The sequence below is a fragment of the Chroicocephalus ridibundus genome, chromosome Z (genome assembly GCF_963924245.1).
Source record: "Chroicocephalus ridibundus chromosome Z, bChrRid1.1, whole genome shotgun sequence".
Classification (NCBI taxonomy): Eukaryota; Metazoa; Chordata; class Aves; order Charadriiformes; family Laridae; genus Chroicocephalus; species Chroicocephalus ridibundus.
The window spans coordinates 41,630,424-41,647,194 of record NC_086316.1 but is presented as its reverse complement, the minus strand read 5'-3'; the positions used below and the strand labels follow the sequence as shown (position 1 = coordinate 41,647,194).

The 16,771-nt window shown below is 44.2% G+C and overlaps 1 protein-coding gene across 1 annotated transcript in view; it reads left to right on the top strand.

Annotated features, from left to right (window-relative positions):
- AOPEP (aminopeptidase O (putative)) overlaps window positions 1-16,771 on the top strand; it is a 211,571-nt gene that overhangs the window by 188,134 nt on the left and 6,666 nt on the right. The gene's annotated exons all lie outside the window — the stretch shown is intronic.

Below are 16,771 nucleotides of genomic sequence, written 5' to 3'. Positions count from 1 at the left end.
ACTGGGGAAAAGTTGCCCAAGGTTGCTTGAGCCTGGTTGACTGGAAATGAGATACATGTGCATTGGGCTTGTTTTGTCTCGGACTTACTTTGCAGTTCACTCATCGAGAAGGCTGTGAAACACCACTCACCAACTCAAGTTTCACGAATGCTGCAAGAGGGCTTATTATTGGGGGTCATTTTGTCCTACACAAGTACAGCATGTGATGTCCTGGTTCATGTTTCTTAAAGCTTTTGTATCTGTATTTCTGAAGCATGTTTATTTCGACTTCAAGGTTCTGCGCACTTGTTGTTGTAAAACGGCACACAGCTGGCAGTGTCTGCACTTGCCCACAGCAACATGCAGGTCTGTCCTCAGTCCTCAGTCAGTGAAGGTTGCCAACAGCACTGTTTGGTAGTCCTGACCACTTGTTATGACATGCACATCCAGTCTTAGCAATGTAAGGACACACCTTACTTCAGAAAGGAGAGGAGGGTTTGCAGCAGGTTATCTGCCTTGTTTTGATTCCTTTGTAGCAGCCAGGAGAGGAGGGAGGTGTGAGTCAGCCTTTGCCTGGAATTTAACTGTTGACGTTTCTTCAAGGAGTGCTCAAGGTGTGTCCTTCCTGGGATCTCCTCAGCCGCTCAGTGTAGTTCCTGTCCTCTCTCAAATGAGGTCTCACGACAGATATGTAGCTCCAGAGGAGGGTGGGACGTCAGTGGTAGCCACTCCATTCTAAGACAGACACTGGTTTGAATATTCAGCTAAAAAAAAAATCAGAGGTGAGGTAACATATTTCTGATTCACAATGCATAACACATCTCTGACAGCAGCCTTTGAGCCGTGAGAGCCAGAAATGAGATACTGGTGGCATAATCCTGTTTCAAACTGGTCTACCCCCAGTATTGGGTGCTACCAGAGGCTTGCAGGGCATCTGCTTAATTTGTGACTCCCTCCTATTTTTTTTCCAGTCCACTTCTATAACAAATCATGATTTCATTTTCCATTTACTGTTCAAACCTTGGAACATCTGCAAAGGCACAAAACTACAAGGTTTTTTTTTCCAGATTTTAAATTCACTGGTGTAATTATTTGAATTGAGCATATCCAATATATCTTTAAATACTGTTTTGAGAGCAATGAAGGTTTCAAAGTTTAAAGCCATTTATCCAAGACCTCTCAGTGCCTTGAGCCCATTATGTCTCAGACCTTGTCAGACAAGAGGGAGGCAATGGTATGGAAAAATTATTGTGTCCTCGGTTTTCTCTTCCTGTTCACTATTTTCTTGCTGTGCTGCTTCCAACTACATAATAAGGTAGCTCATAGATAGGCTACATCTCCATCATGTACCACGTCCTGTGTCCAAGAGAAGCATTATAGAAGCTGGCGCAGTCTGAAGATGACAAAGTCCAGCTGGGAAGTTCAGCGGACTGAGGAGAACTGGGATATGTTATAAAGAGGCTACAGTTGCTATCAGACAGCACAGCAGGATAACAGATTTGAAGGAGGGTCTGGGTTTGGTTTTCTTTCGTTTCTTTCTGAGGTGGCCGGTTTTTGCAGATATTTAATTTATTCAGTATCTAGTGTCTGGCAGAACATGGACAGTTGGCCTACATGGAAAGTTTCTGGTTGCTAGTATTTTTTTTAAGTCTGCCTAACTTTGATGACACCTCATTTGATATGACTATGCAAGCTTATCTTGTTTGAGCATATGCTGTTGAGGACTGTCATTTAAAAAAATTGGAATCAGTGACTTACAAATATCTACAGACAACACTGGGAGCTCGGGATAACACTCAGTGAATCTGTTAACTAGAAGAGCCCTGTGATTATTTCCATTATTTCTGTTCTAACATCTTCATTTGGTCAGGGAGAGGCCTGTAGTGTGTGCATGTACACAGGATCACAGGACAGATGGGTAGCCTGCAGAATAGTAAAAAAAGGCTACAGGGAAAAGAGCACCAAGGCCATAGGAGGTGACGCTATTTCTGCAAGTGTGTTTTACTTGTTGCTGAATTATCTAAGACCTGGTGATAAAAAACAGAGAATGTGTATGAAGCAGAAAGATTTATGATGTATTTCCCCAGACTTTTCACCATAGAGTTAGCTTTTCTTTCTTTCCTACTGCAGGCATCACTTTTTTATAAAATATCTTGCCTGCACAGCATATGGAAAGTTGCTTTGTTAGTTTTCCTTGTCTCAGCAAGTTGGCTGAAATGCTCTTCACTTACATAATGCTTTCCCTGTATTCAGGATCATAATGTGGTGTATTTTGGGGAGAGAGGAGCGACTATAACTGTTTCTGCAGAAAATGTGAGTAAAATGAGTTAAGAGCATAACATCGTCAGTCATGTGGGTGGCACAAAGCCATTCTCACACAACTGCTTCATTGTGCATGAGGTCTGCCTATGAGACCAAGGCTATAAAGTGGTGGCATCTTATTTCACTGAGAGAAATCCAGTCATGCTAATACAAACCATATAAGGTGCTTGGCGTCCTAAAAGTGGTGAGAATTGTATTTAGGACAAAATAACTTTGATTCATTGATCTTTCCTATTTCCTAGTCCATGAAAAGCTGGCAGACGTGGAGGTACAAATGAATCACAATGCAATATCTGTCTTGCCACTTCCCATCTGATGGGGACTGCCTTGAGCTGAGCACATTCTCGCACTGCGTTATTCAGCTGTCCTGCTGGTTGTGGCCGGGCATTGTTGGAAGGCACCCTTATGGAACAGAGCTCTGTAGAGCGCTCTGTAAAGCTGGATGGGGAAAAGAGAACTGCTTGGGAAAGGTCAGTCCGCGCTCGCAGGCAGTCGAGGCACTTGGTGAGCTTTCCTTTCAGCGCAGCCACTGGGCTAGTCCTCCCTTGGGGCAGTGGCTCAGGAGCAGTCTCCAGCTTTTGAGTAAAATTACCAATGTGTTGCAAATACCTCCACGGGCTTGCCGGTCCTTCTTGACTGGACCGTGGAGCAACAGATAGGCACAATTCAGATAGTGGTGTTGCAATCCAGCACGATCCCTTTCCTTGACCTGTGTCGTTGTTGGTATGAACCACCAATTCAATAGATGAAAAGGTAACAGCTTGAGCTGATGGCATATTACAGGACGCTACTTTCTTCAGAAGATAAGTGAATACAATAATTTTTTTGTTTCTGCAAAAGTAAAAATAGTTTCCATACTTATTCCATATTGAAACATACAGTTTATTATTCAGTTTCAACTCAAGTCAGGAGGAGATGCCTTATTTTGTATGTGAGAACATGTTTTGCAGGACTTACAAAGCTGCTCTGGAAACTTATCAGGGCTGCAAAATAAATTTCACCTGCCTTTTCCTTTCTTAATGTTACATTCAGAGCGTTATTGTGGCACTAGATATAGGTAAGATTACACTGACTAATTTTCTATTTACAATTGAATTGCAATTAGCAATTCAGTATTTAGGAATTTAGAAAAAGCTCTGTAGAGCAGTCAGCCTGCATGCCAGATTTGTTTCTGGAATAAATCAGATTTGAGGTTTGTATACACAATCGTAACTAAGGCAGTATGTTCATTAAATGTAAAAGAAAGAAGAGAGAAGAAATACGCGTTTTTACAAAGTGAAATCTCTGTACTATTATCAGTGTGATGCTTTTCACACTTATCCTCACAGAAATATTTTTTTTTTTTTGCCTGCTCTTCTCCTGATACTTCCTCTGCCAAATACTATCAAAGAATATCTCGCTACCATAGAAATCGTTCCCATTTTCATGAGTTAAGGGGCTCATTTCAGAGTACAGTGGACCATCCCCAACACCTACAAAGGAAATGCGTTGACCGGAGCAGCAGCCACTTGTCCAAAGGTCCTCTGTGATCGTGATACATTTTGAGTTTTCACTCTGTTTCATGTTCTTACTTGTGCTGCATCTAAATGCAGTTTGCAGGCTCTTTGATCTTTGGTGCAGATGGTACTGGTATTACTATTGGTAAAGATAGTTTTGAACAAGCGTGCATTTGCAGGAGTTGGATTTTTTTCCCAATGAAAGAAACTTTGAAAAGGGTATCTTATAGGAATATGGCACTTGCTTCCCAGAGATGAGGCCCAAAATTCAGAGAGAGGCTAAGAAAATGGGAACAGGATGAGGGAAAAACGCCTCCAGTAACAGCGGTGGGAGTTGTCCCCTGGGTCTGGTTAGGATGAATTTGTAAGACTGACCAAGGGATAATTCAAGTAGCTTTTCGGGTTTGTTTTGTTGCTGCATGCAAAAGATGGGGGCTTTTCCAGCCACTTGAGAAGAACAGAAAATCCCTCCATCAGCGTTAGCTCTCTGAAGGGCATGATCAGAGCGCAAGATTTATGGAGCACTGGAAATAGCTTTGCACCAGTCAGCACTCCCGATCCCGCACCCTTCCAGGAGCCAACAGCAACACGTTTGTTCCAAGTGATCTCACTCGCTGCTGGGTGGCATTAACAGGAGTTTCCAAGCCCCTGACTGGTGCCATTGCCGGTGTGTTCACTTATCACCCCTTACTTTTCTAACTGGTTTGGGGACTTAATTTCCTCCTTATCTGGCAGCCCAACAACTTAGCGAGACTTGGAAAGTGGGGGAGCTGATGGTAAGTGGAAACCAAATATGGAATTGGGTTGGTTCGTATTTTTTTTACTGTTTATCCAAAGAATCCACGGAGGAAGGGATTGGAGATAATTCCTGCTTTTCTATGCCCTATTGTCTGGAAAGGAGAACGAAGTGGTAGAGTCCTCTTGGCTTTTGAAATCAATCCCAAAGGTGATCCGAACTGGGTGCAACAGCTTTAAATAAAATTTTATGCGGTATTTCTGTGTAGGGCGATACAAACCTAGCACTGTAATACGAACTACTTGGCCTCGTCATGAAATTTAAAAGGTTGCCCTGTTTGTTTGCATATATAATATAGCACTGACATAGCAGCCAGGGTATCAAGGAGAATGTAGTTTGAAAAATACAAACAAAGACTCCTAGCTATCACCAGTAGGGTTTTTTTGTTTCATTATGAAGCTGTGGGGATTTTTGTGCTTGTGTGCTGCATCCTATTTGTTTGTTGTGTTTGGTTGCGTTGTTTAATTCTGAACCCACCACCCCCACCTCACCCCCACCAAAAAAAAGCCCTGAAGATACTTTCTATTTCAAATAAACTGATTTTGAGGCTACATCCAAACATCTCATCTAGTACTTCTCATTCCTGTATAAAGGCTGACTGCAGAAGCAGGTTATGCCTGGATAGGACCACAGAGTTGGAAAAAATCTGCTATGCTGTAAGCCTGTGAGGTCTAAATAGTGCAAGAAACAGGACAATTCAACACTGCTAACTGTAGCTGGTTCTGACGTCATTACCTTCGCCGCACCGATCTGGTCCCACTGCTGAGTCACTGACTTAATAATGTGTGGGTAAAAGTCTGCAGTCCTCCTTTCAACTCTGTGCCATGTAAATACCTTTGGGGTTGCAGTGTCCTGGAGAGGAATTTTGTTGTGTTCCACGTGGGGTAAGCATCATCCTAAGCAGCAATGGTCACTGTGTTCTTGGGGGCAGGGAATAAAAGAGGAGAAGCTGACTCAAAAACCTGAAACACAGAGTAAAATCTAGGTGTTCTCATTCCAGGACTGAGCATGTTTCTTCCGAGTTTATAAAATCAAGATATATTTCACTTAGTTCTTGCTGGGGGTTGGGGAAAGTGGGATGTGTGAGAGTGATGTGAAAGGTCTTTGTCTTTAGAGTCAAAAGCTTGTGCTTAATTGTCACAAAAATTGGAAGGAAGTTTTTACACTATGCAAAATTGGAAGGATGTGAGCACAGGCTGTGTAGGCTGGCTGTGACCTAAGCTGTGGAAAAGCTAGGCAGCCACATTGTTCATTGCCTGGAATTTGAGTCATACTTTCATATGGAGCTCCAGATTCTGTCTATGACAGTAGTCTTGCCTGGAAATCACAAATGTTTGGACTGCAGTCACTGTGGGAGACCAAAGATAAAAGGAAGGCACTTTTTTTGCCTCTAGTTACAAGAGGGAGGAGATAGCGAGATGGAGAGAGGAGCATAAGCAAAGGGGATAGCTTACCGTTGCCTTGATAGTTGCAGCAGCCTTTCCTTTTGCTGAACAGGAGTTATAATTTAATAATAATTGGTAACAGACAGTTGGTGTGCTTGATCTCAAACTTTTCAGAGCTGGATTTCTGCTTCAGTTGTATGGCTGTTTATGTGCTTTTTTTCACACTACAATGTTTGGTTTTATAAGCACAGCATGCTTTTATGTGCATGTATAAATAGCTTGTGCTGAAATACGTACACAAACACTGTATGGTTAAAAACGCTAGACAGAGACAGCTGGGAGAGACAGTGGTGATGGGAAGTATTTGAATCACTTGCAACTTTGATATAAAAAAAAAAAAATTACGGTGATACCAGAGACATTCTAGCTGTTATGGTAGATAGGCTTTTCAGTAGGGTGTCAGAGTGAATGTGTTATGTGAGATGGAGAGGCATTTGTCGTGATGCATTTCAAATAAGATGTCAGTTGGGACGTATACATATGCCCTTGCTGGAGGTATGGGGCTCGTCCCAGAAGTTCTTCTTGGTGGAGGCTCCTGTGTGGGGTTGATTGTACCGGAGGTTGGGACCCCGTCTTCCTTCCCCTCCCTCTGAAGTTCAGGATCTCCCGGTCCCTGGCACCCTCTCCTTACTCTCCCTGAGGCCGTGTGCCTTCATGCCTGTAGCCATCCTCACCACAGCACCCAGCTGGCAGAAGGGATGAGCAGGACGGGCAGGAGCAAAGCCGTGGGAGCATCCCGCCAGCCCTCCAGCGAGGAGAGGGAAGGCGTGAGGTGCTGCAGGGTCGGGCACGGGTGCAGGTCTGGCACCGCCAGCAGCAGGGATGGGATACTGCCTGTTCTGATGCAGAGTCCCTCTGGGAACACCAGCACCTCTCCCAGTGCCGGGGCAGAAGGCAGCCCTGCTCCTGAGAGCCAGCAGCACCACCGCAAAGCGAAGCTTAGCCCACATCTCTGGTGACATTGTTAGAAAGGCAGCCAATGACGTCTTTTCTGCCATCTTCATCTTGCTGCAAGCTGTGAACAGCACTAGCGCTCCGGCGTGCTTAACAGGCAATAATGAAAAGGCAGGGGAAACAGGAAGCAGTTGGTTCCAGTATAAGTACTGTATTTATGTTTTTAATTAAGGCTTATTTTTAAAAACCTTTGTTTTTCAAATTAAGTGCGTTCACATGCTGTGTTAAACATTTCCCTACCTCACTTGCACTATGATATAGGAGGCGCTCCCCCCGGCACGGAGATGTCGGCAGCGCAAATGGGAACGGGGTGAGCAAAGCCTTTGGGCACAGCGGGCACATGATCTCCCAGCAGAGGCCACTGTCGTGGTGCTGGTGGCCCTCTTCTCATCTAACCATGCTGTGGGTCACTGGCCTATCATCACTTTCTTGGTCTCCCGTAAAAGAAGAACGAAAACTGGAGGCCAGATCCTGTTGCGTGTCCGTCTCCTGTTAGACGGGGTGAGGAGGGGTGGGCTGAGCAGCATTGGGATTACAGAATTAGGCATCCTAACCGAGTCACTTATTCACAGTGACAGCTTTGACACCAGAAGAGAGGCACCGCCTGTGCCACCTTTGAAGAAGGATTAGACATGGCTTCTTAGCCGCTTGCTTTTTCTGACTTCTTTTGGAAAATGTTCTACTACACGGATGTCATTGACCACAGATGGGGCCCACATGGGGAGAAGAGTGTCTGGTCGCTAATTGGGAGCTCTCTGTGAAACTGAGGTGGGGAAAAAGGGGCATTTGTCTTTTCCAAACAAGTTCTCACCGTGTGCTTCATTGCCAGGAATGAATCTTTTCCTGAAAAGCTGCCCTTCAGTCGCTATGCCTTTCTGATCACAGAGAGCAGCAGGGATGCCCCCTGCTCTGCTAGGACTTTCATAAGCAGCATGTTTGGCGATTTCTGGGCTTCTGTATGCTTATGCAGAAAAGAGCCTCCATGCTGGCTGTGGAGAAGCATATGGTTTATTTGGAGGTGGCAGCGGAGTCACGTGTTTACAGCCTATGGGAGCTGGAGAAGAGGGATCTGATTAGGTTGCTCTTAAGCAAGGCTGTGGTTCTACAGAAGCTTTTTAACAGTAAGTTTCAATTGCATTACGTAGAATTGGGGAGCGGAGAGGATGGGAAGGAAATACATGCCCATAAATCACATTTGTAAGGGTGCAAAGGTTCAGGCCTGCACCTGTTGGTAATTGAGGCTTCCACAGCTGTGGAGCATGCTGCCTGACCTGCTGGCAAACTTGTGCAGTTACAGGTTCGGATGCTGCCAGTTGTCCCACAGTCTGCTGTTGACCAAACAGCAGAATTTGTTTTTTAAAAGCTTGATTGGGCAACACCTCTCTTTTCTGTTCTGGAGGCAGCTGCTGCATGAGCTCTGCCCACAGCACTCTTGTCAGTGCCATGGCGTGGACAAAGGAGACGGGGCTTGCAAACCCTCCTTCGCTGTTGCCAGCGCCCCTCATCATGTGCCATTGCTTGATCTATGCAGAAATGCAAATCAGAAGGAGTAAAATGAATTAAGGAAGTAGGATAATGCTATACCAATATTACCAAAATCTGAAGTTTGGTATCCTGCTAATATTATATTTTGAGTTGCTTTTTAATGACCAGTTCATACTCCAGGTTTTAAAGTATTTAGACCTCTACATAGTTCTCCTCACAATGACAATTAGCTCCTGATAAAGTAATTTTGATTATCCAGGCCATTTCTACCTTAGGGTTTCCTGAATGACCATGCTACATTTTGCTGGATTGTGAGTGTGCTGGGACACTCACGCTGTGGGACACACAGAGGGAGAGCAGGTTGTCTGAGATGGCAGGAATCGCCTGTACAATCAGTGATGTCCAACACAGAACGTCGTGGGGCTCAGTGAACTCAATTGGCCCCAGGTCCAGCTAACCCTATCCCCAATGAACAGCAATTCTTCCCAGTACTCAAAATAAAATGCAGCACGAGTAAGGCTACCAAAAGCAATTTTTTTAAAATTTCAAGTGTTATCATAATTTTGACCATAGCTCTGTAAAAGTAATTGTCTAATACTGAGAAAGAGCATTGCACCGTAATAAACAGTGTTAATTGAACCTTGACACTATGAGGGTCTCAGGAAAAAAGTTTGCCATCAAAGATGCCTGCTGCTGTGACGCTGTATCTGGCCTATGGTGTCTTTGGCCGTGCAGTGTTGTCCAAGCAAGTGCTACGAGATGTGAGAGAGAAACTTAGGCTATGAAAAGTCCAGGAGTTTTTGGTCCAGAATACAAGCTCGTTTAAGCCGTTAGACAGCTTCTTTGCTCAGTCTCCTGAGAAATCCTTGGCATACACAGTAATCTCCATTACAGAATCCTTGTCAGAATGATGAATCCATTCTGCTCGCATCCAGTAGGTTTTGGCTAGTGAGTACATTTTTTCAGATTGCCAAACTGGTACTCTGACAGCACAGTTGTAACACACATGGCTGTTTCATTGCTGCTTCTGAGCTGCTTCAGCATCCCTGATCATCTTGCTTGAGTAAATGTTCATGGAATGAAATTTGCATGCTAAAGCATGTGTATCCTGTGGCATAGAATCATAGAATCATAGGGTTGGAAGGGACCTCTGGAGATCATCTAGTCCAACCCCCCTGCCAGAGCAGGGTCACCTAGAGCAGGTTGCACAGGAACGCGTCCAGGCGGGTTTGGAATGTCTCCAGAGACAGAGACTCCGCCACCTCCCTGGGCAGCCTGTGCCAGTGCTCTGCCACCCTCCAAGTAAAGAAGTTCCCCCTCATGTTTAGGTGGAACTTCCTATGCTCAAGTTTGTGCCCATTACGTCTTGTCCTGTTGCCGGGCACCACTGAAAAGATCTTGGCCCCATCCTCCTGACACCCACCCTTTAAGTATTTATAAGTGTTGATAAGGTCCCCCCTCAGTTGTCTTTTTTCCAGACTGAAGAGACCCAAATCCCTCAGCCTTTCCTCATAAGAGAGGTGTTCCAGTCCCCTAATCATCTTGGTAGCTCTCTGCTGCACCCTCTCCAGCAGTTCCCTGTCCCTCTTGAACCGGGGAGCCCAGAACTGGACACAGGACTCCAGGTGCGGCCTCACCAAGGCAGAGTAGAGGGGGAGGATGACCTCCCGCGACCTGCTGGCCACACTCTTCTTGATGCACCCCAGGATGCCATTGGCCTTTTTGGCCACAAGGGCACATTGCTGGCTCATGGTCATCCTGTTGTCCACCAGGACTCCCAGGTCTCTTTCCACCGAGCTGCTCTCCAGCAGGTCAGCCCCCAACCCGTACTGGTGCATGGGGTTATTCCTCCCCAGGTGCAGCACCCTACACTTGCCCTTATTGCCCAACTCTCCAGCCTGTCCAGGTCTCTCTGTATGGTGGCACAGCCTTCCGGTGTGTCAGCCACCCCCCTCAGCTTTGTGTCATCAGCTAACTTGCTGAGGGTGCACTCTATCCCCTCATCCAGGTCGTTGATGAATATTGAAGAGGACTGGACCCAGTACTGACCCCTGGGGAACACCACTTGTCACTGACCTCCAGCTAGACTCTGTGCCCCTAATCACTACCCTCTGAGCTCTCTCTTTCAACCAGTGTTCTATCCACCCCACTGTCCATTCATCAAGCCCACTCTTCCTAAGCTTCCCTGTGAGGATGCTGTGGGAGACCGTATCGAACGCCTTGCTTAAGTCAAGGTAGACCACATCTACTGCCCTACCCTCATCTATCCATCCGGTCATGCCATCACAGAAGGCTATCAGATTAGTCAGACATGATTTCCCCTTGGTGAATCCACGTTGAGTACTTCTGATAGCTTTCTTTCCCTCCACATGCCTTGAGATGATGCCCAGAACAAGCTGTTCCATCATCTTTCCAGGGATGGAGGTGAGGCTGACCAGCCTGTAGTTCCCCAGCTCTTCCTTCTTGCCCTTTTTGAAGACTGGAGTGACGTTGGCTTTCCTCCAGTCCTCAGGCACCTCGCCTGTTCTCCAGGACCTTTCAAAGATGATGGAGAGCGGTCCAGCAATGACTTCTGCCAGCTCCCTTAGCACTCTCGGGTGCATCCCATCGGGGCCCATGGACTTGTGAATATAAGCATGAAAAGTAGGAATGCCCACTTGAAATTCAGACTATATAGAATGAAAAATCACTGATGCAACCTGTCTGGGGTATTACAGAGTAATTATTTCAGGTAAGATAGATGGAAAAAATTAGATCATTAAATGCACTTTAAAATTGGCAATTCTTAAACTATAATCCTTCCATGTTAAGCAATTGTAAAACCTGTTTTTTAGTCCAAATATTGCCATGTAGCATGTGGCATTGTTCCTTAATGATACTGGAAAATGATCTAATATTTGAATCCAATTTATGTGTAGATAGGAAGAGACTAGAGATAAATGCTTTCAGATGGAACAGAATGGCATTCTGGTGCACTGGAGATACCAGCTTCCTTCTTGTTAATTAAAACTAATCTGTAGTAGCACGGCTTGGTTATTTGAAAAAGTTTTTTTGTATTTTCCTCTACAAATTAGACAGGAGTCTGGCCTCTGAGACTCTTTAATTACCATTTAAGATTCAAGTTGTTCTAATTTTTTTTCCAATAGCGTCTGAACCTGTGTTTTATAAAGATCTCCTACCTTTTAGAAAGGTTCCATTTTGTTGGACAATAGCTCTTACTGTATTTCAAATTACCCCATTTTCTAAGATCTCTAAGTATGTTGCTTTTGTTCAGTGATTTAGATTTGTTGTCTCATGGCGCCTTTTAAATTGGATCCAGCTATTAGCAAAATGTACTCATTTTCCCTGAAGCTAGTCTTCCATTCTGCAGACCAAAGGCTTAGTAAACCCCAGCTTTTTTCTCCCTTTAATAAAGGCATGGTTTAAATTACTTGCTTTCTAAATCTTATTTGTAGACCTCAGAAGTAAAATATTTATTTTTTGCTTGCATACATATGTCTGAGAACATCAGCAAGCTAGATGATTACAATATAATATATAAAGCTTTCTGTGAAGGTGTTTGTTTTAAGCTTGTCTGATCATTTGTCTGGGGCAGAGAAGAATAATACGGATTAGGCGAAGTGATTTATCACCTGGGTCAGAAAAAAAATTGGTTTTCGCTTTAAATTAAGACTTACTCAGAATACTTTAAAGATATTGTTTCTCAGGTATGTCAGTGGGAGCTTTTATTTTGAAAGTCCAGCCCCGTATTTGATGGGTTTAGTCAGTCAGCTTCAAGCACCGTTTCCCAAAAGGTCTCGGCCCAGGTTGCGAAAACAAAGGGACTGTCTTAGAGGTGGATTATTAGTATATTTTATACAAGTATTTATTGCAGTCAAATAATCTCATGCAACAGCTTATGTTCTCTGAAAACAGACTATAGACAGCATAATTTTGGTTTCTCATCATCTTTCATTGCACTGTCAAAATACAGGTAATGTTTGAGTTGCAACTAATATTATGCAATACTAAGTATTTTTCTTAAAATGAAATTAAAAGGTAATATGAGTCCGCTAGAATTGTGTGTAGAAGCTGCTGCTCCTAAATTTGGGACTCTCTGCTATCTGACAGGAGCATCCTTTCACGACATTTCGTCTAGATGCTAGCCAATAGTTAGGTCTTGATGTGGTTGATATTTATGAAAATGGAAGAGCTTGGTTCCAAATTTTGTACCCGAGATAGTGACTGTCTCAGTGTCTTCCTGCCACAGAACTGTGCCTCAGAAATACACTACTAATATGCGTAGTGTCTTGCAAAACTCACAGTAAGAGTCTTTGTTTAGCTTGAAAAGCTGGTAGTGGAGACGGCTGCACCAGCTGCAGGGCAGGAGGAGAGGACAATTTCCAGGCAATGAGGATCCATCCACGAGAAACCTGAGGTCCCAGCAGACCTCCATCGCTCCCCCAGCCACCTCTCCCCATCCTCAGGAGTACCAGCCGTCAGTCACGTGCTTGGAAGGACAGCTCTCAGCCCAGAATCAGAGGCTGAGAAAATAAATTGTGTTTCCAACTTTGGCACGTGGGTCCCTGCAGCTGCCAAGCCAGTAAGCGCATGTGTGGGTGGGTGGGCGGTTACAGGTGCTGCTTCAGGTCTGGACAAAGTCGTATGTGCTTTCTGCCAGCAGTAACAGGAAGGATTGCTGTAAATTACTTTTCAGGTTTAGTTTATATTGTTTATGGTGTAACCAGCCAAAACGACATATGGTGTGCATCTCTGGACCGTGCGGAAGAGCACAGAGAAATGTGCAGAGGGAAAACTCGGAGAGCACTAATGAATTCTTATTTTTTGCCACTGAGTATTTGCTCCTGGAGGAACAGAAAAGCCAAGAAGAGCATACACAGGATGCGGTATGGTTAGCTTAGTCCTACCACAAGCTACTTAAGTTTTCAAAATTTCCTTTCAAGACTGGTTTGTTAAAAGTGCCTGTGCGCATGACTCATTCATTAGGCTGTGAAGCTGTGGGGCCCGTTTTACTTTTCCTGCTCTAAGCATTGGACGAGACGCTGGGAACTGAAATTTATTTTTTTTCCATCCCTCTCTTATGTGAATACAATTCTCATGTTTGTGGTATCAGCCTAGGGCATGGATTATACTAGAAAAATTACTTCTTTATAGTGCGTGTATCTGAGAAATGGCTTAATTTGCGTTAGCTGCAGTTCGTGTGACGTGGCCATCTACACGCCGCACTTGCATGGGAAGCAGGCAGGTAGCCAATATATCTGCTCAGTCCAAGTGGTAGTGCAGATTTCGGCGCCAGCCTTGTGCTGGTCACCCCCTGCCCCTCCTGCGCGCAGAGCCAGCCTTGGCGTCCGTGCTCCACTTACCGGGCTCCCGAACAAGACACAGGGCAGACAGTGGGGCCAGCCACCCTCCTGTTTTCACAGGGGCTTCAGCAGCGCCTGGTTCTCCAGCAGTTTGCTCTGCCGTGAGAGCATTTGGGGCTTTTTTGGAAAACAGGCGGCAAGCATGTAACCTGACGATAACAGACGTGCTGCTCCTGCCCCGACTGGCAAGCGCCAGGCTTTCAGACCGGGAAATGTGCCAGGATTTGTAGTTGCCCTGGGAAAGAAAGGGGAAAAAAAGCAAAAGAGAGGGGGGAAAGTGTGTGCTGTCCCAGATCTCACTCAACACATAAATATATATATATATTATTAAACTATTTGAAAGGAGACTGACTGCCAAGAACAGGAACCCTATGGAGAAAGGAACAAATAAGGAAATGGGCACAGCTTAATTGTTCCATGTTTTCCAAAGTCGTCAGGATTCAGATGATGAGGCCATGATACGAATATAAGACACATACACAACATTGTGAGGAGCAAGTATGTGAGAAAGTAGGACCACCTGAACACCTCCACAGGGAGAACTTCTGTTCTGCTCTCCGTGCAGCTGTGATGGTTACAGCAGGAAAGGTGTGTTGGGGACGAGCTGGCTTGTAGGCTGTGCAAGCCAGGTCCCTGCTTCTTATTGAAAGTACTCAGAAATTTAGGCTCTAAAAGTCTTACGACTTCCTCTTTTAAGATCAATAAACATTTGAATAACTGCAGGGGAAAAAACAGCTTCACCAGAAGGTATGTAGAGAGCCCCATCCCATGGAATACTTCATAATTGGCTGTTGAAATATTCTCACTTGAAGGCACAGTTTGAGATCTTGAGCAGGCACAGAAGCTGAACTTGATTGCATCCCTCATGGCTAAGTGCTATAACTGCTGGACCATGACAGGTAGAGGAGCAGTGATCACAGGAGAGGACCACGGTCCCTTTCTCCTCCTTATGTTTCTCATACATGCCATGAGAATACATAAGGAATTTCTTTTATTTTTTTAAATATATGACACAAGATGCAGATAAAGCGTATCAGATGAAGATATACGACCTTTTAAGCGTGCTTATACTCTGCGGTTAACTCACCGTACAGATGAGAAAGGTGTGTGCTTAATTTTTGAGCCTGAAGGTTTGGTTCAGGCATGGAGTGGCTTGGTCCTATGAGAAACACTCTGCAACAAAGCTGGATTTCCTGGGAAGATTTACTGGTGAAATGTTCAGTGTCTCCAGGGAGAAGCAGCAGCTGGGTAGGGTTTTGAAGTTCTGCATTATGGATATGGGCATCTACAGCACAGTGAGTTGAATCTTGGAGAGCTATTTACTTCTGTAGATTTAGCTCTGGTTCCACTTGCAGGAATCTTACCAGCTGTTATTTTGCCAGCAAAAAGCTTTAAGAGACAGTTTTCTTTCCCTACCATGCATTGCACTGTAACTGTTCAGTGTCTTACACGCTGCAAGTGCAAACTCCACTCAGCCACAAAACCCCTCAGCATTTTATTTCATTTATAAGCCATGCTCAAATTCTTTCATATAAGAGGTCAGATGGAAAGAGATATCAAGTACCCAAAAAGGACTCTTCCAGGACCTGTGAGCATTTATCATGTGTTAATTATGTTAATGGCATTAACGTCTAATTACAGAAGTACGTGAAATTTTTTCCCGAGATGTAAAGTAGGCAAGGACTAGGATGACAAGGAAAGTATTTCCAGATACCTTATTTCGAAAAGCAACACTATACTTCAGTGTATTTTTTTTTCCCTCTCTTTCTGGCTTCCATTCTCAATGTTACCAGTAAATCCATCATTCTGAAAAAGGTTTGTGTTCACTTACTCGATATGAGCACAGTTTGGACTCAGTTTTGAAAAATGTTAGAACTGCTGACATTTTACTCTTGCTGTGAAAGGTGATTGTTATTAGGTGCCCTGTCTTTTGAAAGATGGTAAGAACAAAGGCTGAAGCAGAAGGATTGGGAGGGTGGGACGGGTTTATTACACTTGACTGTTTCCCTTTAGGATCAGTGCTGAGCCACTAGTGGAATATAAAATGTTAGGTTGATCACTGCCTACAACGGAGGAAGCCTTGCTGGAGAGTAAGATGATGCTTATACCACAAGCGTGGCTAAGAACAAAGTCAGAAATTTAAAGACAACAACAAAAAACCCCACGTGTAATTCATGTTCACACCATGTAAATTAGAATACTTTTCAATTGTGATTTGCTTGAAAATTTCCTTACTTTTCATTACAGTGTGTTAATAACTGGTTTTGTCAATGCACATTTGGTAGAACAGCCTGGGTTTTTAAGTGTAGATGGATTTTAAATGCTTTTCAATGTACTTAAAATCTATTACTGGCAAAGATATGGTGGCAAAACTGTGTTTCATTTAACTGAAAGCTCTCTGTTTCATGATTTTATATCTAACTCATATCCTTTTGGCATGGATTTGGCATTGCTACAGAATTATGTTTAAGCCTTTCTATCACTTGGAGTATACACTTACACAGGAGAAATTATCAATTATGTCTTGTGGCCCTTCCAGATGTTGGCAATGCTGATCTCCTTCCCCTCCCAACTTCTAACAGTATAAAAGAAATTACCTCTAGCCTAACTTAAGGGGAAAAAAAGTCAAGACTGGAAACAGCAGAGGTGAAGATGCTGCACGTCTGTGCCTGTATCTGGGTTAGTTTACTAACATGGAACCAGGAGTTTGTCTTTCGGTGTTCTGGGTTTCCCAAGCCCGGACTCACGCGCACAGAGCACTGCACCTCTGCCCAGCTTATCGACTGGTGTCGAGAGGCATTTGCCTGGCTCTGGGAAAAAAAACACCCAACCCACCTAAAAACCCAAACCCAACAACATTGACAAACCCAGACTGGTTAGAGATGTATTGTTTATCAACACGCACACAGATGGAATACAGTTTGGGTTTTT